Source organism: Haplochromis burtoni, unplaced genomic scaffold (assembly GCF_018398535.1).
Source record: "Haplochromis burtoni strain Fernald_Lab_line unplaced genomic scaffold, NCSU_Asbu1 Contig_40, whole genome shotgun sequence".
Classification (NCBI taxonomy): domain Eukaryota; kingdom Metazoa; phylum Chordata; class Actinopteri; order Cichliformes; family Cichlidae; genus Haplochromis; species Haplochromis burtoni.
Genome location: NW_024582401.1, coordinates 1,896,528 through 1,924,284, shown reverse-complemented (window position 1 = coordinate 1,924,284; position 27,757 = coordinate 1,896,528). Strand labels below are relative to the sequence as shown.

At 39.4% G+C, this 27,757-nt stretch overlaps 1 protein-coding gene and 1 long non-coding RNA gene across 3 annotated transcripts in view; one reads left to right on the top strand and one right to left on the bottom strand.

Moving 5' to 3' along the window:
* Positions 1-27,757, top strand: part of LOC102314322 (interleukin-1 receptor accessory protein-like 1-B) — a 322,298-nt gene that overhangs the window by 57,730 nt on the left and 236,811 nt on the right. The window lies entirely within an intron of this gene.
* Positions 13,882-14,756, bottom strand: LOC121814370. Its single transcript, XR_006054291.1, has 2 exons — positions 14,524-14,756; positions 13,882-14,060 (listed from the first exon to the last, which is right to left on the bottom strand). It is a non-coding gene; the product is annotated as an uncharacterized LOC121814370 (long non-coding RNA).

Below are 27,757 nucleotides of genomic sequence, written 5' to 3'. Positions count from 1 at the left end.
GCCTCATGGAGTAATAGTCGAAAATTATAAATCTTGTGTACACATACTGGACTAGAAGGCTCCCGGCACAGTTAATGGTAGCTTTACGTAGGATTTATTTAACCTATGAAAAGTGTACTCTTTGAGACTAAGAGGGAAATAAATATTTGAATGACTTAATAACTAACAAATGATATTAAATGAGATGAGAACAACAGATTGTGTTACTTCACTGTCCAAGTTCAAAAACAGCATTCCCTATCCTGTTTTCTGCACTTTCTTCTATAAGAGTTGCTATTTATGTGATTTTTTGCAGCATAATAGTGCCCCGCATTACACACTATGTGGCTGTGGTTGTGTTGGTTTTGTGCTTTTCTATGATTAATACTTGGAAGGCTCCACTAACGACAGCAGTTATGTATTCATATATGATAATCAGTAGTTTACACAGGCAACAAAAGGCTTGTCAACTGAGAAGAGATTTACTGTTGTTTTAGGCTCCGTGTAGCTGTAGTGATGAAGGTCTGCAAATATGTACTCACATTTGAATGCGGTTTATTTCGTGAAGGTATCCTTTTTTTATTTTTATCATAGGGCATTATTAATATATCCCATTTAGGGGCTCTCTCCCAGTACCCTTTCAAAAAAAAATTGTTTTTCTGTGATTACATTTTAATTAACCTACTTTTTACTTTTTTTTTTTTTTGCACTGTTCCTATTTTCACTGGAAAACATTCCCAGTGTTTTTCATTTTGAGGCTTATAGCGGTTGGCTTTGGTGTTGGGTAATTCTGGTGAACTAGCAAACTAGCTCTGGTGATAGCTTCTCGTACAGTGTTTCAAAAATAAACTTGTAATCCTTTAAAGTTAGTTTACATCTGTCATTATCTGTTTACAGTGTCCAATGTTTTTTTTGTTTTTGTTTTTTTTAAGGCCTGAAAGGCTAAAAGAAACATGTGGGAAAAGTGCAGAATCAACTGTATGCTAATTCCAAAGATAATTTGGGCAACTTGTAGCCATAAACATCATATGGTGAGGTGCCCTCTGATTCCACCCCCGTTGTCCAAGTGTAGCTTGGTTAGTGTTGTGTACTTGTGTCGTTCTGTGGATTTATTGCAGACTTTCTCAGCCTCTTCGGAGACTTAATGTGCCAGAGTGTTTTCCTTGGTTGGAGCTTAATGGGCTGTTTGTATTTTGTGCCCAGAAAACACATTCTCGAATCCAGCCTGACTTTCGCTCGCTGCCGTTTCTTATCTCCTGTGTTTGGTACAAGCTCTCATACAACCCTGTTTACATGGAAGCAAATCTCTCTCTGTTCATATCCCCGCGATATTCCGCTCTAAAACGTGCCACAAATTAAAGTCACGACTTTGGTGTGAACTGCTTCATTCAGCATTACAGCCCACGTCCCTAACTGATAACAAGGAATTGTTCTTCTGTATCACATTTCTACCATTGTGGCCAAATCTCACTCCCTGCAGTGCATTTTCACAGCATACATCTATTATTTCTGCACTGCGATCAGATATGGCGCAGCCTTCCCGAAAATCCCCAACTTTAACCTTGTGAAAAAGCTTGCAGATTGAACTATCTCAGCAGTTCCCAGCATGTCTAAGCTGACAGAATGTCTTCATAGCAGTTCAGGGCTCCTCGGTACCCATGGATCTGTGCGTCATCCGATAGTTTGACAGGCAAGTGTGCAGGCGCCCACACGTTCGCGCACTGACACACACACACACACACGAGTGCACTCTCTAGTGAGAAGCAGGGGGCCAATTATGGGGTACTGTGACAGGGAACGGCTGTGGGGAAGTCACTGTCCCCCCAGGCAGACCACAGTGCGCCCGACATTCTGCCAGCATGTCCACTGACGGTGTTAGGAACCCTGTGATACCGCAGTATGGAAAAACAAAGGCACAATGGAAACCTTAAAGCTGTTGTGAAGGATATGTTGGCGGTGTTTTCTCAGCAGACACTATAATCAGATCATATTGAACTGTGCTGTGTTTACTTGCCCACTCACTGTCTATATTGAGAAAAAAATTAGTCCATGTTTTCTCATGGGAACCTTATTTCTCAGGCTAAAATCAAAGCAAGGATGCATGAAGCATTTGTAACTTGTAGTAAAAAAAAAAAAAATCCAGGGATTCTTTTTCTTTTTAGGTTAAACTTTGTATAAAGAACATTTGTTTTGTCAGTGGTAAAAGAAGGCACACCCACACCCAAATGTCATGAAAAATGATCTGGTCCTTAATGTAAGACTTTCAAACTGATACCACGGGTGCTGAGAAAATCTAAATCTCAGTGATCTCAACTTCAAGGTCAGAGATCAAGTTTTCTTAAAATGTTGTGAATTGATGATGCAATGTGATTTTCAGATTACCACAAATGTATGTGTGGTATGCTACCTACAATATATCTGCATCTACTAGGAGACTGAGGGGTAGCAATGGTGGTCGACAGTATTGTTGTTTTTTTTTTAATTGTACTGACATTAACTTTTATCAATTAACACACTAACTGAGGCCTGTAGAGTCTGACATGCAGCTCTTGGGGTTTTTTCTGCTTCTCTGAGCATTGTGCAATGTGACCTTGGAGTGAACTTGCTTGGTTGTCCAATCCTTAAATGTTTTCCACGTAATATTTCCTACTGTAGAGGTTGCACTTTAAATGTCAGCTTAGTTATTACCAAAGTAATATCCAAGGAATAAGCAAATAATAACTTGTGTCAATCTAGGTTATAGCTGAGCAGTATTAAACTGAAATGTATAAAATTGGGCATTAAGGGACCAGAAACTAGAGCTAATAATGTGAAAACAAAGATATGAGACTTTCATATCCTGCTTGGATTAAGATGCGTTTGATTAGCAGCACCTGGCTGCAACCTGTTCTCTTGTTGTGATACCTGCTATAGACCCAGTGATTTTCATTATGTAGCTTAGAAGTTAAAGACAATATACTTTCTATTCTCTACTATGATTGCATATTAATGCAGAATAAGACCATTATTTTACATTCGTCAGCAAAGGCCATCCACAGTCTTGCCATCGTTCATAGAATACATCATCAACTAGCTGGATTTGGAATTGCAATAAAACACATGTCACATTCATTTATTTGTCATGCTATGATTTATCCTGGTATTGCTATAAAAAAAACATACTGGGACAAAATATTGTCCCAGTATGTTCCCAGTAGGATGGGCCAGTATTATTTAAGTGAACTGCAAAGTGCTGCAAAGAAATCGGCTGATTTAGAAATTCTAGGCCAGTACTGATGCTTAAAGCAGGAATATGGCTCATGGGTTTGTTGGTTGTTCCCGTTTAGTACCTGAGAAAAAAAATTCTTCATAATAATAAAATTAGATAGTTAATTAAATTAAGTTTTTAGCTCTTCTCAAGGTTAGCTTTGAAGATTTTCCCAGCAAAAAATTGCTAATTTAACCAGCTGATAAACATCACTCACCGACACCTGTAGATGTCATCTTATCTACCATTAGATCAGTCAACAGAGTTGATATTGACCAGTCAGCAGATCAGATCTATCATTACCCAGTGGTAGTGAAGTGTGAATAATGGACAGTTACTATAACTACAGCGGTTTCAAAACATGGTGTTGGAAATTAGCATAATAGGTCCCATCTAATGTGCACAAATGGGAAAAAATTAACTGATATCTGACTAATTTCTGGCAAATAAAAATGCAAAATATCAACTTACCATCAAAGAAGAGTTTCCCTCAGTCCAGTTATACCCTACTGTTTATTGCTACTTATTATTCCAATAGGTACCATTTCATAGTTCATGGTTAACGGACATTTGCTGTGTTGTGGCGTTAACATCATTTCAATGAGATTAACGCTGACAGCACTAGTGGGAACACAACGAATATGACTGCACATTTACGCCGACATCATCCTAGTGCAAAGACAAGTGGAAGCAGACAAAACCAACAAGCACGCATGCTACAAACTTTACCCGAGTCATTTAGACAGCCGTTAGCACAGGATTCTCCTTATGGGGACCTGATATGTTTAATATGCTGCTGAGAATATAGCCCAGAAGAAGCGGATAGTATAGCTTTTATTTTGGAAAGAGACATTTCTCTGTAATAAACTCTCTCTAGATGAGTGATTTTTCGATCAAATCACATTACATTTAAAAACTGTACTTTTGAGTTAAAATATATATTTATAATTTTAATAAATGACAAATTAAAAAAGCATGAACATTTTTTTGTATCAAAAAAATATCGAACCGTGACACCAAAGTATCGAACCGAACCAGACCGTGAATTTTGTGTATTGTTGCACCCCTAATAATTAGGTCTTCCTACATAAGCAGAAGGTGGTTTATTGGTTGAGCACATGTTTGTTGACTTAAAGTGTTGGGAAAGATGCCAAGACGTGAAGCAACCAATAAGTGAGCGCGTTCAAAATCCTGTCCACCCCCATGTTTAATTATCTTTACATGCCAGAGAAAATAAATTACCCTCCTCCTCAAGATTAATAATATTGCTTTGTGGGGGGTTTTGGCCATAAGTTGTGGAATAATGAATTGTAAGAAGATGTGGTGGCTGGATTGATTGCATGAAATTTTGAGGAGCTACTGTAAGTTCTTCAAAGTTTTGATGAAACGATTTAATTCAGTGAACAAGAGAGCCAAATAGCTCTACTGTAACCAAGTAGCTGTTAGTGATGTGCAGTTCGTTCGTTGTGTTTCCAGTTATTTTGTATTTTTTTGCCTTTGTGTATATTTCTTCAGGTGTATAAGTTCCCAAACATAAAACCCAATATTATATTCAGACATTTCCACCACAGCTACAATAGAAGCGGCACAAAAGCTTCCAGCGTCGAATTGGAGTGCAGACGCTTCTTTCTTCTCAACATTTTGCACCAACATCCAGCAATCATTCAGTGGCAAAGATACCAATTTCTTTACCAACAGCCATCTCAGAAAGCAGAGAATACAGCATAGCTGGCTCTAACCTCTTCTTCTGCAGATAAAAAAAAAAAAAAACCTCCTCCACTTTTTTCTGCTGCTGCTGCTTTGTCCACCCACGCTTTAAGTATAACCCACAGCCGAACACCAGAGATTAAAACCAAATCTCTAGGTGTAGGCCTGCGTCATCATAAGGGAAAGTTAGCGGTAGATGCAGGTGAAGTTGGAAAACGCAAGTTCTGAGCCAATGGTAAAATGTGTTACATAACTGATATCTCACCGTGTCAACTGTGTGCTAAAGATAGACAAAAAAAATATTTGAAATGCAGAAAAAAAACAGATATGCTTCAGCTGCAGGATCAGTAGAAAATGTGATGACATGCCTCAACATTTTTGCTAAAATCAGCATAGCACAGCTCATCATATTTGGGTCTTTCAGAATATGGATATAAACTTGTAAGGATCGTTGTAAATGCAGGGCAAGTCAATAAACCGAATATTTGAATACCCTAAATTATGTAAGCATAACACTGTGCATGGATGTGACTCATTGCACGCACAACTCAAATAATCCCCTCACGGTGAAAGATAATATTTGACATTTTTCCCATAAAGAAATGCCAGTGAATCTGGAGACAAAGAGGGCAATATCGCCTTGACATCTGCCAGTAAAATAAACACTAGATTGAAAGGAAAAAGCTTTGCTTTAAAAAAGAAACCCTTTTCAGAGCTCTAATATAGTGCTTTCTGTGTGTAGTTTGTAAAATTTAAAACCGCTTGTTGCGGCGACAAATAGGCCTTTCCCAACCACACAAAGAGCTGTATGTGTGGGTGTCGGGGTGCCTGACAACTCTAGCACCCCCTGCTCCCTCATCTGTTGCTGCTGGCATGGATGCTCCTGTCACCAGAGCCACACAGATCCCAAGGACAGGGCACACATTTGTTCATTTCTAAACCAATCGCAGCCAGGCATCATCCTTTGCCTCCCCAGTTTCTGCTCTGTCCTGTATATCTTTTGGGTTCCACACATATGCTTCTTGTCCAGCTTGCGCCATCTGGACTTGTCAGTGACTCCGTTCTTACTCTCGCTCGTGCTTTTCCGTCTGACTGCGTCCCTCATCTCTCCCGCGTTCCTACAGCTTAAACATTAGAGACCACTGCGGTCATGTGCTTGCTGCCTGTTGTACATCATGCAGAGGTCTACTGTATGTTTGGCATTGCTGCACTGTGCAGACCTCTTTTGATTCAATATTCATTCCTGCTTCAGCGATTCCCCTCAAGTGTGCCCCGCTGGTCTCTCCAGTAATGGAAATGTTTCTTGAGTGGGCTTCCAAGGCCCACTGTGGATGGAGGCTTAAACTCACTGTGAATGTGCTCTCGATATGTCAGAAAATGAAGTAGGGTTGTCGACTTGCAGGCTGTCAACAACTGTTCTTTTTTTTTTTTATTCTATTTTGTTTTGAACCTCTTTTTGTTCTTTTTATCTGCACGAGATGACCACCGCATCAGTGTTAGTTTGTTTAGTTCTTTGAATCTGAAATATATAATTGCTTCTGAAAGACAACATCGATGTTTCAGTTTTTATGTAACCTTGTTAAGATCCACCAGGTCACCAACTACATTGTGATCTAGCTACATGCTAAACAAGCAATTATAAAAGCAGTAAATTTTTAAAATGAAGTCTCATATATCCATCTCTACCTTGCATTTTTGTCGTGAGCTTTTCCATGTTTAATATAATAGGCAAAAATGTTATTTAAATGATCCTAATGTAACCCTACCCCAAGGGTAGTGATTATATGGTGAATGGTAACAGGTTAAGAGTTCATTTTTAATCACAGTTCTGGCGAACATACTTATGAAAAGTCAAGGAAATCCTGGGCCAACATCCACTAGTTGGAATATCCTATCTGACCGTTTCCAATTGCAGTGGTCAAACACCAACTTATCTTTCAAACAGACTTGAAATTTGCATTGACGATCACGCCTTTCCCAACCACTTATCCCACTCACCTCTGATTTGCTCGTTATCACAAGGACATTGCCACGCAACCAGTCTTCCAGCTTTCAGTGTTGATATTTCTAACTTTGCACATAGATTTCCCGCTTAAGCATGAATCCCACTTAAAACTAACTCACAGCTTATGACATGGCTAGAAACCCCTTTCAATAGTACGCCTTAACCACGCAACCTAACATATACCAGGGGCGGATCTACAGTGGTGGGATATGCCAGCCTAGAATAATCTCTTGCCACCCCTAAGGCCACCCTAGTTTTGCATGTGACAGTATTTATTAAAATAACCTAGCATTAACACTTTGAGCCTAGCCACAATTAACACTGAATATAAATTCTAAAATTGAAAATATTGCATAATGTTGATTTTTGCCACCCCATCTGATTTCTATGCCACCCCAAGAAAATTTCTCTAGATCCGCCCCTGCGTATACCTCACTCGTCAGGTTGACACAGCCTGCAACAACTTGAATTCTGTGGAAGCTTGTGGTGTAGTGTTAAGAGGGGTTTCCGGTTATGTCGTAAGTTAGGATGTAGATTTCCCGTCTAAATCTAATTCACGCTTTACTTTCAAACACCACCTCTATGTTGGATCATTGCTTTCTAATGTTTCTTTTATTTGGTACAAATACTTACATTTTGTGTGAAGAAGTGGGAGCAGGGTGAGAGGTCTTATTGTACAAAACAAACAGGAAATAGAGGAATCCAATGGTAGGAGACATAGAATAGGGAAATTTACATAATTTAGCTTTTTTGAAATGTGATCATACATGGAGTGATCATTTAATTTTGGTTTGTAAAACTTAGTTGGTGACTTGCTGTATTACATTATTTGTTGTTATTATTTGTGTTAGTGTGTCCCCCTTTTATGTGTCTCGTAGCATGGGCTATCTTTATATGGTCTTATCTGTTAGGTTAGTTTGCCTCATTTTGACTTGGGTCCAGTTTAGTAGCTACTTTTCTCAATTCCTTTATGCTATTTTGGGTTCTGTGGTTAAATTTTGTCAATTTTGTTTAATTGGAATCCAAAATGTACTACTCACACATACTGCCTGGTTCCTGACAGTCCTCTTCCTGACTCTTCCTGAAGGGTTATTGTCTAAATGCAATGGAGGTGATCCACTGCACGTGGTGCCAACTGCTCCAGAACAAGTGCTCTGGGTGTGGAGGAGCGTGAAGGAAAATACATTTACTGCACTGCCTTCCATCACTGTCCAAGGAGATGACCCTGAAGTTTATTTAAATTAAATCAACTCCATTTAGAACTGGTCGAATATATAATTATCAAGCCCCTTAATGCCCATGTCTCTTGAACTCCATTAAGAAAAAAGGAACAATTAGTGAGTTTTGTTATGTGTCGGTAAAACCAACTGGTAACAAATGGCATGGTGACAGTAGTATGGTGTTTTTAGCTCCCCTGGGAGTAGTTGGAGGGGTTAATCATATTTTTCAGCAGGAATTTTTTTAAAAAGAAAGTTGGCCATAGTGGATGTTTTTAGATATGACAGCTTTCTACAAAGTTCTTATTGGCAACTTGGCCTGACTGAGATAGCTGTTCATTGTCCCAACACGAGGCTGACTGATGAAGGTAACGTTTTTTTCCCCAAGTCTGAAAGGTAAATGTCATATAACATTCACACATTATATTATATGCAATGTTATATTGCATATAATATTATGTGTAGATGCATGTTTTGTGCTACAGGAGCCATTAAAAGCTCATTTTAATTGAAAGTTTTCACATGATTATGGCAGCAGTTGTATTTAAATGTCAGTAAGAGTGTTCAGGTGTTAAGCGTTGTGCATTTAAATGTTAAGTGAAACTTCAACCGAATATTCTCCAGTTTTATTGCTTGGAAGTCTTCCATCTTTAAAGCATTAACCTCTTTGGATTAAGCCAAAGGGGTCAGTTGCTCATTTATCCTTGCTGTGATTGCTTCCAAAATGGCCTTAAGTCAGAAATGTTCATTTTCCTGAACATCTCACTTTCTTAACGGCAGCGTACAGCTGCAGGTGTCAGATAATAAAGTGTATAGATGTCAGATAAGACCAGAGTAGAGAAAACACAGGCTTGTTTTGCTTGGAGCATCATGGAGGAAAAGTGTAACCTCTCCAAAACTGGCCACAATTGATTCAAAATCATAGATAGGCTCTCTTGGTTTCAATTGCTGTTTTTTGAGTGTGTATATCTATCTGTACTTGTGTGCCAATTTGTGTTGGTGCATGGTACTCGTGTGCCAATAGATATATCTGTTTGTACATCTACATGTCCTTCTAAAAGCACATATTTGTAGTTATTTATAAGTGTGTGTCTCTCTAAGCTTTTGAGCTATCAAACAGACAGGGATCATTGCCTGTGGAAAACATTTTGCTTGAATATTTTTCTCTTTGCTTTGAGCTTTCTCATGGCTCTGCAGACATATTGGAGTGGGCGGCTGTGCAAACATCAGGACGCGGCAGGTCTCAGCTGTCCAAATGACAGTCACACATTCACTTTGCTGTGACAGTCACACGCTTAACGCATTCAGAATAACACTGATGCATCCATGCGCACAGACAGAACATGCGCAGTCACGCCGCTGCCAGTCTCACTTACCCATCTAGGCCTGATATGCTTGCACTACGCGTCTGCACTTAAGTCTCTATAGGCCACTTTACACAACCACACGGTCTTTAAACCACAACTAACCCACTTCTCTTAGTCAGGATAACCTTTTTCACACACACATATTTCTTTAACCTCCAATTCCCAAAAAGAAGGTTGTAAGTTGGATTAACATCAGGAGAAACTGAAATTTGTCCCAAAAACATACGTGTAACCCCAGACTCCAGCTGCTCTCACAGGCTCAACATTTATTTGGCAATTCCAGAGTGAAAGCTATTGACGTGTTTGTGTTTGCTGCTGTTTTCTTCTGGGAATAGTGTAATACTTTATATTTACTTACTTAAGGTGTTTTTACAAGCCAGTCAACGCAGCTATGACAGGCTATGCAAAGGTCTGTTTTTATGCTGACTGACTTTATTTGTACTCTGGTCAAGCAGATCTGCAGCCTCTAATGAAATCTCTGATGTTGTAATCCATACCTTTAGGGGTTTTTGTTGTGCATGCAACATTTACACACACCCAAAAAATATCAAGTAATCCTAGTGCTGTTTGAAGGACAGCCCTATATAACAGAGCAGGCATTCTGGGACTAAATAATTAAGAAACACCAGTAGTAGAGGAGGGTTGCAAAGCGGCTTGCAGTGATGCTCTGGACAGGGTAAACAAAAGGTTCTTTCAACTGCTCACTTATTCACAAGGGGTCAGTAGAGCAGATGGATACACCTGTTTAAGGTGGCAGATTCTGTTTTTACCCCTTCCTGATGTAACAGTCCCACAAATTTATGTTTGCTCTTGCTAACGTGCTAACAACGCCACAGTAAACATTAAATGGTGTAAATGCGCAGAGATAGGTTAACTGGTGATTCTCAGTTGGCTGTAGGTGTGAATGTAAACATGTGAATGGTTGTCTGTCTCTGTGTATTAGATCGACAACCTGCCCAGGCTGAATCGAATAACCGGAATCAGTTGAACCATCAGCTGCTATATGGACTGAGATGAGCTGATTGTGGTTGAGCTAGCCTGACTGAACTAATGCTAAGCCTGATGATGTACATTTCCATACTTCAGCTCGTGTGTGTGTGTCTCGAGTTGCAGTTTCATAAATATGCTACATGAAGATGTCACAGGAAGTCAGCTGTGCAAGGTTGTCACATTAAATCACAATAAAGGCATGGGAAGCGGAAATATGTTGTCTGTTAGTAACCTCTCTTTCCTTCATTTCATCGCCTGAGTAACTTTTGTTTTTAGTGGTAAATCTCAACTAATTTGCAGCTTCTTTTCTCACCGGATGAGCATTTTAGGTAGAAATGGCAACATCACCCTTTTTGTTTGCAATACTGCAACAAAGAATTTAAACCCGCCACAGAAACCTACAACATTAATTGTGAAAACACCTGTCTAAAGTTTGCTTCTGTGCCTCAGAAAGCTTTTAATTAAAGTAGGCCGGATCAGTTGATCCACCAACTCTACCTCTGAGAAATGCTTAAATAATTTCAACTCCAATCTGTCAAAAAAGTTTAGTTTCTCTCTGTTCACATGTTCATCCTTTGAGCGCCAGGCGTGCTGACAATCTGCAGTGCTGATTTAAAGTAACTCACTCTTCTTTCTCTACAAGAGATTTGTGCAGTATAGCTCAGCTGGGGAATCATTTTGTCGACGCAGCCAGCACATCCAGCTAACTCAGCATCTTGCAAACACATATACACAAAAATGTCCTTCCCGCTTCCATCTTCAGACTTATTATATTTATTTATTTAATTTTGGGTTTTTTAGGGGTTATTGTTCACTTTTTGATTTGATTGTTCTTTATAGCACCATCTTGTGTTCTCGAGTTTTTGACAGTTTCTTATCTGGCTCTGTCGCGTTTATGCTTGTTATCCTAAATTCTGTTTTTTGTTATTTGATACGAGAGATGTCTCTAAGCTGCTGACATATGCATCATACATCTATATTGGTCTCCCTTTCTTTTAGCCTTTTTATTTTTCCTTTTCAGCATTGTCTAAACTAAAGTGCATCCAAATTACTTGCTGATTTATTAAGGTATATGTCATGGCTGTGCTAAATTGTAATGGAAATGGAAAGCAGGCTTCATCTCTTAATTCTTTAGAGGGAAATGGACAACAAGTAAAGTGAATTACTCAAATTAACCATGGCTTAACTGAAGGACAGGAGGCAAGCTTTCACTACAAGGCCTTTATGATGGCTTGTGCTACAAAAAGAGCAAGCAGAATGAGGAAATTAATTTAGCAGGTTTGACTGAAAAATGCAAATGTGATTCAGTTGTCATTTTGAACCCTAACCCTTGGTTCACATTGGTAACAATTAACCCTGGGTTTACTCGATTTTCAGACAATAATCCTGTAAAAATTGAGGCCAGCGTTCCTCTTGAACAAAGCCGCTCAGGTTCGAATCAGGTTTAACCTGTCTTGGATGTCTTAAATGGTTTTTAACCCAGAGGTAAAAGCTACAGTGTGGGCAAAAAGAAAAACTAAACAGAGTAAAAAGGCCAGTTTTATTCAACAGCTGAGGCCATCTTGCAGTTCTAAGAACCTTTTTACTCTTAGTTGTTATTTTTAACAAAACTGAATGGACTTTTTACATTTTCATGATTAGATATATATAGTCATGTCTGCAGCAGGGTATTATGATCATATTTGCCTTGTGTATATACATTGTGTATTCCTCTCTTGCAAGGACACGCTATTGCAACAGCAGTATAGGAATGGAAGCACAAATAAAGGGTTGTTGAGCTGTTTGTGAGATAGAGATAGTCTGGCGCTGGCTTTGGGGAAGACTTCCTGCTTTGCAGATTGGTTCCAGTCTGCTAGAAAACCAATATGAAGTTTTAGGGCAGTGATAGCTAATGGAAAAGGGAAGATATATGTGGTTAAAAGAGTTTTTAAATCCCCAAAGCGGGAGGGACATGCTGCACGTGAGACCTGAAAGCAACTCATAGAGCATGTTTACTTCTTAGTTCAATTATGCATCCTAACTGCTCTTGAGCGAGGCAGTTATCTTGGATACACCTATTATGAAATTCTTGGTTGATGCCCATGTTTAAAATAAGTTTGGCCTTTACCTGATGCTAGTACATTATTTTCCCTCAATTTTATTTTGTTGTTTTTACTCATTCCAGGCAAATACAGTACTGTGGAAAATTTTTATAATAGTTTCCAGGCTTTCTGAAGGTCTTTCAATGTGTTTCTTTGGACATTGACTGCTTTTTCCAGTGATTTTCAGTCCGGTTCTTGTACCTGACCATTTTCTGAGGAATGTTTTTTGTTTGTTACGCCAATTAACACTGATCTATGAATCATTCAAGCACAAAAAAGGCACATAACGTAAGTGATAAATTGGTATTGTGTCTACTCATAACATATAGCTTAGCAAAGAACCAACCTTTTCTTTAGCCACTTACTAGCAGCATGTCACAAAGAAACATCTTTGTTCCCATTTCTGTAGTTAAATCTATGAAAAATTCAAAAGATAACACAGTGTAACAGGCAGAAAATAATATTTGGCACCAAAGAGGTGATTCCCAAACAGCATGCTATGCAGTGTTTCCATAAAAAAATTGAGGAAACTAGACAGTGGAGGATAAAAGAAGTATCGAGGCTAAAAGAAATTTACAGCAGATGATCAGTAGCTGAAAGTCATGTCTTTATAAAATAAGAAAACATACAGCAAAGACCTGACACAGGGCCTGAGAGATGCATCTGGTCCTTCATTGGATCCATCTGTTCACTGAAGCCTCATCAGTAATGGACTCAGTGGAAGGCTGGCTGTCAAGAAGACATTGTTTATGGCAAAAAACAGTTAGCAAGGGCTGAGGTGTGCTAGATTACACAAGAACTGAACTGGAAATCAGTGACAACTGGTCTTATTTAGTAAGTAAACACACAGTGAACACAGACAGTCATGGATTGGCCTCCCCAGAGCCTGAACCTCAACATTAATGAAGCAGTGTGGGATCATCGAGACATAGAAAAGAACAAAAGGCAGCCAGCATCCAAAGAAGAACTTTGAATGTCCTTCAAGAAGACTGGAGAACTATTTGTAACGCTAAGTTATTTAAAGGACTAGTTTATGTCAATGGATGAATTTACTGACTGACGCGCAGAAGAAATAGTTCTTTATGGAGCCTAGATGGTGTGAATGATGAGACCAAAGACTGTCATGTCTTGTACCAAAAATATATTGAATAAATAGGGGAAAGGGGAAATGGAACAAAATAATTAACACAACACACAACGTAAATGTCCACAATTAAATAATAAATCAATGCTGTGATTTTTCTGTGCAAGAGTCCTTTTGCTAAGAGTCCTTTTTTTGGTCCTTTTCTTTTTAAAGTTCACTTTTAAGGTATTCCTCCTTAGGGTCCAGCTTCATACAAGGGGGAAATATGTCCGTAATCCAAAGACGGCTAAGTGGGGGAAAAGAGGGGAAAACAAAGAATGGTCCTACCGGCTCGCCACTTCAATATGAAGAAGATCAATTCAAAGGGGAAAAAAAAACCTGACCTGTAGGTCAGAAAAATGTCCATTAGCACATCAAGTTCAATTCAGTTTACCGGTAAACAAATATATTCTTCTGCAAGTCTAGGTAACAATGCAAATCATCATAAATCATCATCATCAATGTACAACAGTTAAATCATTAATCATCTTGGCTACGTAGCTTAATCTATACATTCCAGTAGCGTTCGCTACAAACAATACAAAAACAACAATAAAGAAAAACAACTGTCTAACAGACAGCATAGCCGAATTCAAGGCAACACATAACAATAATCATTCAATCGCACTTTGTTTCAAAGTAAGCCCATAAAAATGCTTAAGTAAACAGAAGTGTTCAAAAACAGCGGTTTTTGAACCGGAGTTCTGCTCGCGGTGGGAACGCTGCCGCACAAAGTCATTTTTTAATCGCGAAAACGATCGGCTGGTTACTGACAACCAAAGGTTGTAAGATATTAAGGACACTTACCGCTGAGTTTAAAGTTTAAAGATGAATTGAGGAGAGAAAACGCTTTGTTTTCCAATACCGCTCTAAATGCCATAAGCTCACAGCCACAGCAGGAGTCGAACCCGGAAGTATCCCTCCACAGCCGGTTTTCAGAGTTGCCGCGACGTGAAAGGAGCCAATCAGAAGAGGGACCTCAAATCAGCTGACGTGGGTCATGTGACAGGGAGTAGTTGATATGGGTTACATATTCCTGAAGTCTACTTAAAGAAATGACAAGAAATCTGTGTTCAGACTGTGTGAAAGAATAAAGGTGTTCAAATACAAAATATTTGCTATAGTTACCTTATTGTATTTCCTATTATGTTTACGTGTTTCATTAAATCGATGCACATATTTTTCATTTTCCTAGCAAAACGTGAGGTGTGGCATAAGGTTTTTAAACAGAATAAAAGGAATTTTATGCGGAGTAGGTGAAGTCTTTTAAAGACTTCCTGTTTTTAGCCTGCACTAAATTAATATCACACAACATATAAATATCTGCCATCTTATCTGATGACTTGAGGCAACAGGGAAATATCTGCCCATACAGATATTCAGCCAATATGTGGGTACATCCCTATGATTAACACAAGTGGCTGTGTAGGAAGGTTGTGGCTCAAGTTGCAAAAGTATATTCATGTGAGGAAAAATTACATAAATACCTCCAGGGTGAATAAATACCTTGAAAAATAAAACAAAACAACAAAAAAGGTATCGGCAGCAGCCCAGAATTTCACAATTGGTGCATCCCGAGATGTTGCCTTGCTTCTTCCTCTCTCTGCAGAAACTCTGCCAGGCTGTCACTGTGGATGAAAGTGTGCTGTGAGTCAACCTGCCTGCCCAAATAAACTTTACATAATGATAGTGCACTGTCACTCTAATTTTCTTCCGTCTGAGTAGTTAGCTGTGCTAATGCATTTCTTGCTGGTAAGCTATTCTTTCCATGAATGAAAGGGGCAGCTCTCAGACAACATGGTCTATTACAATATGGTCTATTTTTTGGTGAGAGGATCTGCTGAAATGGGTTTAAAGAACTGCGACGATGACAAAGAGCTGCTTATGAATGTGTTTTTAACTCTTGTCCTTGTAATCTTTATGTGAACATAATTTCTGAGAGAGGAGAGATTTCGACAGAGAGCATTTAACAGTTATCAAGACAACTGCAGATGGAAAATAAAGACATAGTTCTAGATATTATTGATTATTGCCCACAAAAAATACTGGTGCATGGATCCTGAAATATTGATTATTGGCTGGGCCATATCTGTATTTTCATGCTTTAATACCAAGCATGAGGATTCCAAAAAACAAAATAAATAAATAAAAGCTGAGGTGCTTTTGCGAGAAGCCATGGAGCTAAGGGAGTAGTCAACTAAACCATTTAATACAGCTATTCGTGTTTTGCTCGAGAGAAATACTGGTTTGTCATTAATATCACTGCTGCATGATATTGGTTCACTGTTAGATTACATAGCCACCGGTCACTACCAGCCTTGGCAGCCCCACTCCCCCTGTGTTAATGGACATAATGGATGCAGTAAACAAGCAGGGTGGAAAGTGGGACAGATGACATCTCATGTAATCAGTGCGGTTTGGCTGTATTTTGATGTAGAAAATAAATGGTTGTATAGACTGTGTAAGAATAAACAGACAAATAGCTATTCAGCCAAAGCAGTGTAAAAACACTTACTGCACAAGCATTGGGATGCTAACCTAAAGGAAAACAAGACTACTGGTGCTAGCATTGCATGTATTATCCACACACCTAACGTTTTCTGACTTTTAGATTAGTGCACACAGCTTGGGTCATTGTGTTGCTCCCTTTAGCCACACTGTACATAGGCAAATAGTCCACACAACTTCATCCATGTTAGCTGATTATTCAGTTAGCAGGAGTAAAATACCTAAATACTTCCTCTTATCATTTACCATTAATTAAGTATTATCAGTGTTATTTCTATTTTTAATATCTAAATCTGAAGTTCTCCTTTTATTGCTAGTGCTGTATAAGTCTTACTTTTTTAACCTTAATTTTGTCAGGAAGTAAAACTTCCTGTTAAAAGGGAGTTTTTCCTTACCACTGTCACCAAAGCGCCTACTCATAGGGTGTCATATGATTTTGGGGTTTTTTCTCTGTTTTCTTTGTAGAGTCTTTATCTTACAGTATAAAACGACTGTTGCTGTGATTTGGCGCTATATAAATAAAATTCAATTCAATTCAATTGAATACAGGCACATGCACTATCGTGTAGCACATAGCATGTACCTAACCCTCTGTAGAGCCACTTTATGAAAGATTTTAAATCTGTTAAATCTAACATCCTGAAGCTCATAGTGGTAATGAAAAAGGTTGCAGACTGCTCAGTAGTTCTCAGTAGTACTTAATGGAGAGACTGTTTGTCCAGATTTCATGATGTATGAATTTGAGAATCGAATGTCTTTTGGGGCAGATGGAACAGGGAAGAAATAGAAGTTAGAAGAGAGAATATGGAGACTATGAAATGAATCACCCTTGCTGGGTTTTTATAAAGGCTCATTGTTTTTTATAGTTTGTTTTTGAGTTCATGAAATAACTCAGTTGATGATTCATGTTGCAAATATTTAGCTCACATATCCTTTTTTTCCCCTGATGCATCTTTTTTAAGTCCTCTGATGGCCAAATAAAAAAGTTTGTGAACACTATCCTTTGGCTTGAATTATCACATTGCATCCCTGACACAGGGTTTAAGATTAGTCATTGTATTCTTTAAGGGACTGACTCATAAAATATGACATTTATATTCGTGTTTTCTAGACACTGTTTAGGGTTTCTGATAATTGCTCACAGACTCTCATCCATCACATCCATCACTATGGTCAGACAACTTGGACCTATTAACAAAGTCATCTAGCTCAATATACCATCTAGTTTTCCCCATCTAGTACAACCATCAGTGTCTCAGACACTGCTTCCATCCATCCAACTTGCAACCTGTCAGTCCAAAGAAGCGGGTGAGACAGAAAGCCTCGAGACTCTCAGGCATAGCGCATTAGCTGTGTTTATACCATAGTAAGGGCACAAGTTGCAGAAGGTCAAGAAAGTAAGTGGCCTGATGAAAGTGTCACTCTGGGGAAATTTCAACGATGCGTTGGTGGAGGGTCAAAAATGTCGGCTGGCAAATTCATTCTGATAGCCCTAACTCAGAGAGATAATGTGCGAGAAGTCTGGGAGATAGGGGGAAGGAGAGTTGACTACAAATGCAGAGAATCATAAATCTTTCCTTTGATCACAGATAAAGATGTGGGTGGATTTGTTGTCTCCGCCAGCATGCCTTTGGAAGTGTGTCATATCATTTGCCGCATGCCTCCCTCCTCCTGACAATCACTTCTCGGGCGGTCTTGTCTCCTCGTATTGTTATCTTCTCCTTTATGAATAAAATGGATGAGACTGACTTTAAAAAGAGTGATGTCAAAACAACATTCTTTTTATGTTACTTTTGTAGTGTTGACCTTTTGATGAGCTCGCTATCCTTTTGTTGAGATCCCGGCCAGGCCTCCGCGTTGCTGGGTGTGCTTTCCATTTTATCCTTTCTATCTGAACTCCTTTTGCACTAAGGGTTGAAGTCAAAGGCTACTCTTGTGAGGAATTCATCACAGCTGCAGCTGGAAGTAAAGCAAACGGACACCAGCCTCCATGATAAATCCTGGCTGTGGGTGAAACTTGAGGCTTCACAGTGAGGCATGCTATAATGAGCAGAGAAGTCACATGTTTTTTCCTGTTTTTCCTGGTGCCGGAGCAATTTTTGCCATTTATTTGCAGCATAGACTTCACCGGAGGCTCATGGTTCTTACAGGCAGTCAGTTGTACCAATTATCAGGGGACAAATGGTCAAATGGTACCTTACTGCAGTTTGGAAATTAAATGATATTGTAAGAGCATGTTTTTTTTCCCCATATCAATTTAAAATTCATTTTCATTTCACCACATACAATCTTTTTGAATCTGTTAAAAATACAGCAGTATGTTTAAAGGGCACTCTTATTAACTACATACCCTTCTTCCATCTGGTAAGGCTACGTTCACACTGCAGGCATAACCATATGCGACCCATATCCGATCATGGTATGACAGTTTCGAAGTCCAATATTTTCAAATCCGACCTAGGTCACTTTTGTATGTGGTACTGAATCCGATACATATCCGATGTTTAGAAAGCGACCGCTCCTTGAATGGCCATGTCGCATTAAATCTGTCTTTTACGTCACTGACACAAGACAGACGCCAATTTTCAGCGCCGGAGAAGACAAACAGGAAAGCATGGCGGCAGAAACTGAAGACGGGGCGAGTCAATGGACAGAAACTGAGGTTTTGGACTTGATTAGCATATGAGGAGAAATTGATAGACTGCTGCAACATCACCTACTGGCTCTGTAGCCGCCATGTTTACTTTCGTAAACAGAGCGCGTTGTGTGTGATGTCTTCTTTTGCGCATGCGGGCCACTTTGAGGGCCGTGAACCGTTCACACTAGAGCGTGTTTGCTGTCACATTTTATTTGTAGTGTGAACAACTAGACCAAAAAAATCGGATTTGATCAAAAAATCGGAATTGAGCATTAAGACCTGCAGTGTGAACGTAGCCTAACAGACTGATTCAGCTCTAGTGCCACAAAGATAGATACAGGAAATATTTCATTCCTCATGAAACTCCTCCTCTTATTATTAGATCAAACAATTAGCCACATTAGCCACAATCATTAAAATTTACTTCCCATGCCTCAGTATTATTTGTTGTGTGATTTTAGGCCATTGTTAGGGGATTGGTAGGCAACCTGATGATGTCAGATGATGTCAGCATATATTTTGTATAATTACATTTTGTGAATATAAATGAAATATTATTGTTTGAAATATGTTTGATGCCTTTTTGAAGTGTTGTAGACACCTGTAAACACTACAAATAAATTATTTCAGCCCATTCGTAGGTGTTTGCTAGGCAACATGATAACATTATAACATCTGATGTAGATCAGGTAACTTTAAGTACCAAGATGTGCTTGTTTGCCAGTTTTGGTTCCTCAACTTTTGATGGTTCACTAGCAGTTTGCAGGCAAACAGAGATGAACAAAATACTTGAATTTCACTCACCAAAACTGAAGCAAAAGAGTGAAATTCTAGTTTTATTAGTCCATCCCACTGATATGTGTGTTTGGGAGTTGCACCTGTACAGTTTATCTAGCTAGCGTTAGCAGGCAAACGTAAAAAAACAAACAAACTAGAAACATAGTGATTGCTAACATACTAAAGGCTAATTTTTCAGGAGTTTTAGCTGAGCTAATTCCTGTCACAAACTTTGGAACATTAAGCAAAAAGGACGGCATTGAACAATCTGGTGCGTGTATTTTAAAACAGTGGCAATATGCTACTTTTACCTCCCACGAGGGGTTATAACAGTAGCACCTCAAGTTTTATTTGGTAGAGGTTTTGCACACCAGATGCCCTTCCTGACACAACCCCAACGCAGATTTGTTTCTCCAGCTGGAAGCAAACCAGCAGCATTTTTCTTACCAAGCATATGTTTAACCACTAGACCGTTCACAGCAACAGTAATAATATAACAAACCTGAATTGGATAAGTGGAAGAGAATGGATGGATGGATTTAATTTATCTCTCTGTCACTTTTTAAAAGTAACCCCAACCAGTTACATCATGTTGGACTATTTATAAGATACAACTTAATGCCTTTGTTTTTTACTCAAATATAGAAAATATGGTCTAAAACTGTACAGGACCAAGCTCAGCAGCCTGTTTCATGTTCATTTATCCCTTTAATTTGCATTCCTGTGAATACTTCCACTTTCACTGACATCATGTTCTTGTTTTGGCTCTTTGAGCCTTTAGAGCTGCACTGCAATAAAACTGGTATTTTAATCTTTGCTTCTTTTCCCAGTCTGTGATAATCGGGCAGACTTAATATATCTGTCTTGTTAGTGCGGCACTCAGTGTCACGCGTGTAAGTTGTTTTTTTTCTGTAAGAGAAAAGGACAAATGCGTGTAGTGCCATATGCTCGAGGATCACGCAGAGAAGCACAGTTATCATTTCGATCATATTAGATTCCATTATGGTTTGTCTGATGGGGCACTCGGGGCCAGAAGCCGCAATTAAACTCTAAATAAAATATTATTTTCTAGCCTCTCTGTGTGCAGTGGGAGGAATCTAAATTCTTTTAGTAATGCCTCATTTAGGAACCACAGTTTTCCCATTTGGACACTTGGACTCATTTAGGACTGCGACACCCATCCTGTAGCTGTAGTCTTTAGCAGAAAAACCTAGTGTGTCAGATCGCAGGCCTCATTTGAGATTGGACAATGGCTGGCACACATGGGTGTGTGTTTGTGTGCACACATTATAGAACAGCTTATTACTTTGTAAAGCTACCTCCCTAGTTTTTATAGCAACATTGTGTAGACAAACAGGTGTACTAAGCAAAGATACAGGTTTGTTTCGACAGATCCCTACAGCAGAGTGATCAGTGCTCTGTTTGATGAGATCTGACCTAAAGAGTTTATCACTCTGCCTGACCTTTCCCGCACTCTGCAAGTTCCACTCCTCGCCTGTTCATTCCCATCAGGCCTTCATTTTGTTACACCTGTCCACTGCAAATGGCTGCGGAAGAACATCGCTCAAATCCAGAGCTGCACGCCACCGTCGCTCCTTGCGCAGCTCGTGAGAAACTAAATTAATTTAGTCTTTAATGTCGAATGGCTTTTGTCTCCCTGTCTTTCACAGTCTTCATAATCAAATTAATCATTACAAGTTTCCTTTTTTTGTTCAAGTCTGTTCATTTAAATATTTCTCATCATCTCTTTTGAATTTTTATCAGATATTTATCAACCACCCTCTTTGTTCCCTGATAACCCTGACATTTTGAAGTCCTGAATGTGTCTCTAACATACTCTGTCCCACACTGCTATCATTAACTTTGTCCATCTCTCATCTGCGTGTGGCTCCAACGCCATTATTTGCAATCAGCGCTTCAGCTGAACAGAAATGTCAAGAGCATCCCTTAAAGCTCAGCTCAGCTGGTGCTAGAACAAAGATTGCCCAGTGTCACAATCTGGAGTTTTCTTAGCAATTTGCTCTTAATGACCGCAATCACCAATGGAGGGTAAGATATAAATGTGTGGAAAGCGTTAAGAAACACATACCCTGAGAGCCACAGTGGATGTGGTGGATTGGAGGCCTTTTCATACCTGTGAGTGGGCACTATCATTGCATTAGAAACAGAAAAAAAAGTTTGACGCATATGTTCAGCTATGAACAAAAATAAATTAGTTTAAACCGGGAATAATAAAATCCCAGTGCAAGTCCCTGTAGTCCCTGTAGTGAGTATCTGATTATACCCAGCGTGATTGCTTAATTGTATTTTGCATTCAATAATATCTTAATCCCTATAAGAAGAAATTTGCATATTAATATGCAGAATCTGTAGGCAAGCTTCTGGTTTCTGTTCGTAGTCTCAGCTCAACCAAGCAATCACATTTGACCAGGCTTTCCAGAAAAATAGTCCACACGTCAACCAAAGGCAATTTTGTAACCTTTAACTGTTGTGTTAGGACATTTTCACCTTTTATTGGTTTTTGTAAATTCATATGCATTCATAAACAGTGTTGGGTTAACAGAGCAGGAGGTTGCATGTCAATCAGATATCATGACTAAGCCATGAAAAATTGGGGAATGGAAAGGAGCTACACTTTACATCCAACATATGCCTAAGGTAAGTCTACTTACAGCATGTAGTGGAGCCTCAGCTGTACCTGAACTGTACCTCAGTAGAGTTGGAATACTGCTATGTTTTAATTAGTTTGTTTTTCACCTCCCTCTGCTGTAAAGATTTGCAAACAGTCTACTTTTAGTTGAGCACAACAACTGAGCTTTCAACACCTTCACAGGTTTCCATTTAAATTAAACGCTGGCGATATAAGCGTCGGGAAGTTCCAGGGTTCTATTTTCTGATTATTTGATGTTCACTTTCTTTCTTTAATACATATTACAATATCACATTATCCTACAGTAGCACTAAGGCAAACAGTGGTTGGAGAAGGTGGCACAGCCAAAATGATCTTATGTGGTTGGACTGGGTTTGCAAACCCTCACAGCCAGATGCCACCTTCAAAGCGACTTTGGTCGTCAAAAGAACAATGAGACAAAATCAGACTGCGATTGAATGGGGTCAAGTTGGCAATTACATGCAATCAGTTTCTGATTATACAGTAATCATCCATCCATCCATTCACTTCCGTTTATCCTTTTCAGGGTCGCGGGGGGCGCTGGAGCCTATCCCAGCTGTCATAGGGCGAGAGGCGGGGTACACCCTGGACAGGTCACCAGTCTGTCGCAGGGCTAACACACAGAGACAGACAACCATTCGCACTTGCATTCACACCAATTTAGATTTTTCAATTAACCTATCCCCACAAACTGCATGTCTTTGGACGGTGGGAGGAAGACAGAGTACTGGGGGAGAACCCACGCAAACACGGGGAGAACATGCAAACTCCACACAGAAAGACCCCGGCCTGTTGGTGGAATTGTACTCAGGACCTTCTTGCTGTGAGGCAACAGTGCTAACCACCGTGCCACCATGCTGCCATATACAGTAATTAATTGTATTACATCATCGAAAACTGAACATTTGTTATTGTGTCTTGCAAAGCTGTTGCTGTGTATAAAACAGAGACATTCACGTTACCTGCTTATATTCAGAGTCCAGGCAGAACCTCGGTGATTTGACAAAAAAAAAAATTCAAATCCCTCTACTTGTTGCTGGATGGAGATTTAACTTCAACTTGACATAGGTGCTTGCTCAGCAACCCTGCTTTCATACAGTATTATAACCAGAATGCAACCAGTTGCCAACCAGTTGGGTGAAGTTGTGAAGAGCCGCATTTGCACTCATCAGCAAAGTTGGAAGTCTGCCTTTATTATTTAGACAATTAACTTTTCCCAATGTGTTTCAGAGTGACTACAGTCAGTCCAAGTTGGACAACGATCGTTTGGAAACAGGTTGCTTCCCACCAGATTCGATGCAGTTATAGACTGACCACCAATTTTTTGAAATTACATGAAGGTCGGCTGTGCCATGTTTGCTCTGCTGACAATGCCATTGGTTTGCAGAATGATCAGAGCGTGTGACAGAAGTTGCTTCTGGTTAGGTTAAAAACTAGAGCACTCGAAGAACACATGAATCCACACCAAAAATGTAATGAGCTCTTGCTCTGCTTGGAAGGTTTTAGTTAACAAGCCAAGAAAAAAGGGCAATGATGACATCCTTCAGCTATTGCTCTATGATCTATTTTGACAGGACATAAACCTTGCTTACCCTTATTTAAATTAAATGACCGACATACCCATTAATCACCCCGACTTTCTTCTTTCGCACTAGGTTTTATACTGAGTACACAGTGTGTCAGGTATTGGCACTTAATTATCCACTGCAAAATCATCCAATATGAATGATGTTCCAAGTGACTGTGTGTTGCCATTGTGTTAGATACTTTTTGTTTAAGCTGTATTGAAGGATGAGGCTCAAAATTATTCTTACATCCACAAAAGAAAATGTACTAATGACTCGCAGTCACTGGCAAATAAGGCGGTATAAGTAATCCGCCTGTCATGAGACAAATTTTGGTCCAATAAAATATCAAACCATGAAACTACCGTCATGAAACTTCAATAGATTATACATGAAATCAGAGGCAGGGTTGGGGAAGGGTGTGATCTATGTAATAACTCGTGGTATAGAACAATATTGTAATATTGTAAGCAATGATTACGTCCTCATAGGCTAGGATGTTAGGATGTCTGTGTTTTGATAGGCACAGAGGCTTCTGTTATCCCAAAGCAAAATCGTTTTTAGTGTGTCTTGTGCACACTCTTGGATCACAGTGACCTCAGTCCTTCATAGTGAATTACAATTTACAGTACATACCACCCCCAGACCCTCTCAACCCGCTCGCCCACACAACCACAACAAGCACTCATTTCCTTTCTTTGTTGACTGCTCTCGCATTCAAATCGGTGTGTGGTCCGGGCTCACTCTTTTCATCGCCTGCCTCTCTCCTCTGCGCAGCGGCATCGCAGAGGTGAATCCTCTGCTGCCGGGAAACCGAGTAAAACAATGGAGTCAGTGAGACATAGCGAGGCTAATGGATTCACTGCCACCTCTTCCCCACCTTCGCTTTTCATGTGCAGAAGTATTCATCGAGTCTTGATGGCGCCGGCCATGCATGACACTGATTCATTTAAATGGCCCGGCAAAACCCCCTCCAAAAAACGACTCTTTCACACACCTGCAGAGTTAGCAGAAAACAATTCAGGAGGGCCGTATTGAATCAGCAGTTTTATCTCGAGATGGTGCAAACGTTTGTTTACCATTTAAATGTGTCCCTTTATTTCTTTGGTGGGGTTTTATATATATTTGACAGTGATAAATATATACAGTTCCTTACTGTCACCCAAAGAGTCTCTCTTTTTTTTTTTTTACTCTAGTAGCAGCTCTCAACTAGCAATGGATGGCAGGTTGTTTATGGACCTAAGTCGTTTTGTTTACTCCACAAAACAGAATTTTAATGACCAAGCAGAACTTTATTCAGCATTTTCAAAAATAAGGGGGGAAAAAACACCACCCCCCCTGTGCTGTGTACCAATAACGCAAGTTTATACCGAGTAAGTTGTGCTCTGCATCAGCTCTTGGTTAAATTATGGATCAGGGCCAAAATAAGTGCTGAAATACTAAACGTACTAAATGAGGAAACCAAACAGAGATTTAAGAACTGAATGCTCGTGGACTCGTGACTGACTTCATTTTTTTTTTCTTTATTTACATCTCTGTGCTGGCTTTCAGCCTCGCTTTTGGCCATTTTATTCCAGTCACTGTGTCAAAGAGTGCTATCTGTTTCAAAATAAAGGTAGTTCAGTGACTACCAGCTATATCTGAAGGGAAATTGCTTCATTGTGTTCAAGCACCAGGGGCTCGATGCCTAACCTAGAATATACATCTATTGTAGTGGAGAAGGCTGGGATGGTTGTACAGCTTTCAGAAAACGGCCCAATGCATCAACATCCACTGTATTCAAAGAGAGTTGCTTTTATGCAGTGTGGATAAATTGCTTTTGCTTCCCTTGAGAAAAATATAAATGGACACATTATTCAATTTGCCTTTCTGTATAATATTAAGCGACTTAAAATACAGTGAGGCTGCCAAGGTAATTTGATAGCTTGCCACCTGTATCAAAACCTGATATGTTGAATATTCTATTTTGTGTAGTTAAGCAGCAAAATGTGCTTCACTGGGCTATTTTCAGCTCAGGTAGGATTGTGTGTAAATTGGTTTGATACAGATGCTGTGTGGCCTCTACGCTTCCTTGCCTTGCTTTGATGACACCTAAGATTAAATGGTTTCTGTTGGCTCAAATTAAAAGCTCTGCAGTTTTGGACTATGCAGTGCACACAGTACATTGTTTTTGCTTTTTGGCTAAAGTTCTTCTGGTTTTGTGCTCATATTATGAGACACTATCCACAGGAAAAATCAAGTGTTAGGACAGTGCTGCCATTATTTTGGTTATCTGTTCCAGATTGAATTCGTAATGAAACAATGAAAATGAGGCGAAATAGCCCACTTAGTTTTTCTGTACTTTTCAAAACCTGAATGTGCAAAAAAGGAAACCTACGGCAAGTCTCTGTTGAGACTGGACCTGTCTTTGTGCATTGAAGTTGCAAGGTAAGAATTCAATGTTAAGTTTCAGTTACTAACCTGGTCACTTTCAGTAATTTCGTTTGATTGTAACAAAAGGTGGTGTTCTTGTCACTATATTTGTGTCACATGCAAATGAAGCGATGCATATTCTTGGGACGATTGTGTCAAGACAGCCACGGAGCTAACAGAAGAAGCTGTAAATAAACATTTGAGGACAGGGACAATACAATATACAAAATATGTCACTGCCACACAACTCAATGACTACATTGTGTAGAATGCGAAAATTAGTGTGTTGTGCTTTGTTGTATGCATTATTGTGAAAACTAGTTTGATTTGGTAGTTCTGTCAGGACCGCTTAGTCAAAATAGGATTTTTATCCCAACTACTGTAATGTAATGACTCCACAGTGTGGTGGGTGCCTTATACGTGCAATTCTCGAACAGCGAAAGGGAGGCTGTTAAACTTTGTGAAAGGAGTTCAATATAAGTCGATGCGTTTGTGAAGCTCAGTTCTGTTTGATGACAGCGATACTAAGATGAGATGTTGAGGATATCCTGAACTTTTCTCTTGGTAAACACTGCTGTTAGCCTCTGTTAGCTGCTGATAGCCTCTGTTAACTGTTGTTAGCTGTTGTAGCCTTGTTGAACTCTGACACTTGAAACTGTTCATGAAAGAGAAAGTGTGACTTTTAGGATACTCGATACTTTTAGGATACAAAGGTTTTTTCAGAGGAGATAGTTAAGTTGCTATTGTAAGCAAGAATCGCTCTTTTATATTACAAATGTTTTATATACAAATGTCAGGCAGCTGATGGCTGACAAACGGATTGCCTGGGCACACTTTCACAGCAGGCAGGATGAAAAAAGGGAGTCAAGAAGGATTAAATACAGTAGGCAATTGTGGTAATGGTAGGTTTAGAAAGAAAATAAAACCCCTTCCTTTTATGAACCTAATTTATTTGTAGTTTGAGTAATGATGAAAATGATGAAATTACTTGACTAATTATGCAAATATGAATGTTATTAAACTGTCATATGTTTTAAACTCCTTGTTTCATTACACTTGACCACAGTACTGGTGGTATGCTAGTCCAATTTCAAAAAAAGAAGGGATTGCTGTTTATTTAAATTAACTTCAATTTAAGAGTGTTAAAAAAAAATCCCCTTGAGGTCTCCCACCAGTCGGACTGAAAAACCTCCACAGCATAGCCACCGGGACGGGCTCCAGATGTCCAGGCTCTAAGGGTGATTTTGGCTGCTTGTATCATAGACAGTATGTAAAAGATGGACAAAGCCACAATCTTGTTACCCATTTAAAACCTTGATGTTAGCATTTTGGCGGACACCATAGTTTTTCTGGGTGTCAGAAATTTTGGGACGAGAGGATACAGCAGAAGTTATGAGCTAAGGCTGTAGAGAGCTTATTTAGCAGGATTCACAGTCATTGGCAGTTTTGGCATGACTGTCAATCAGATTT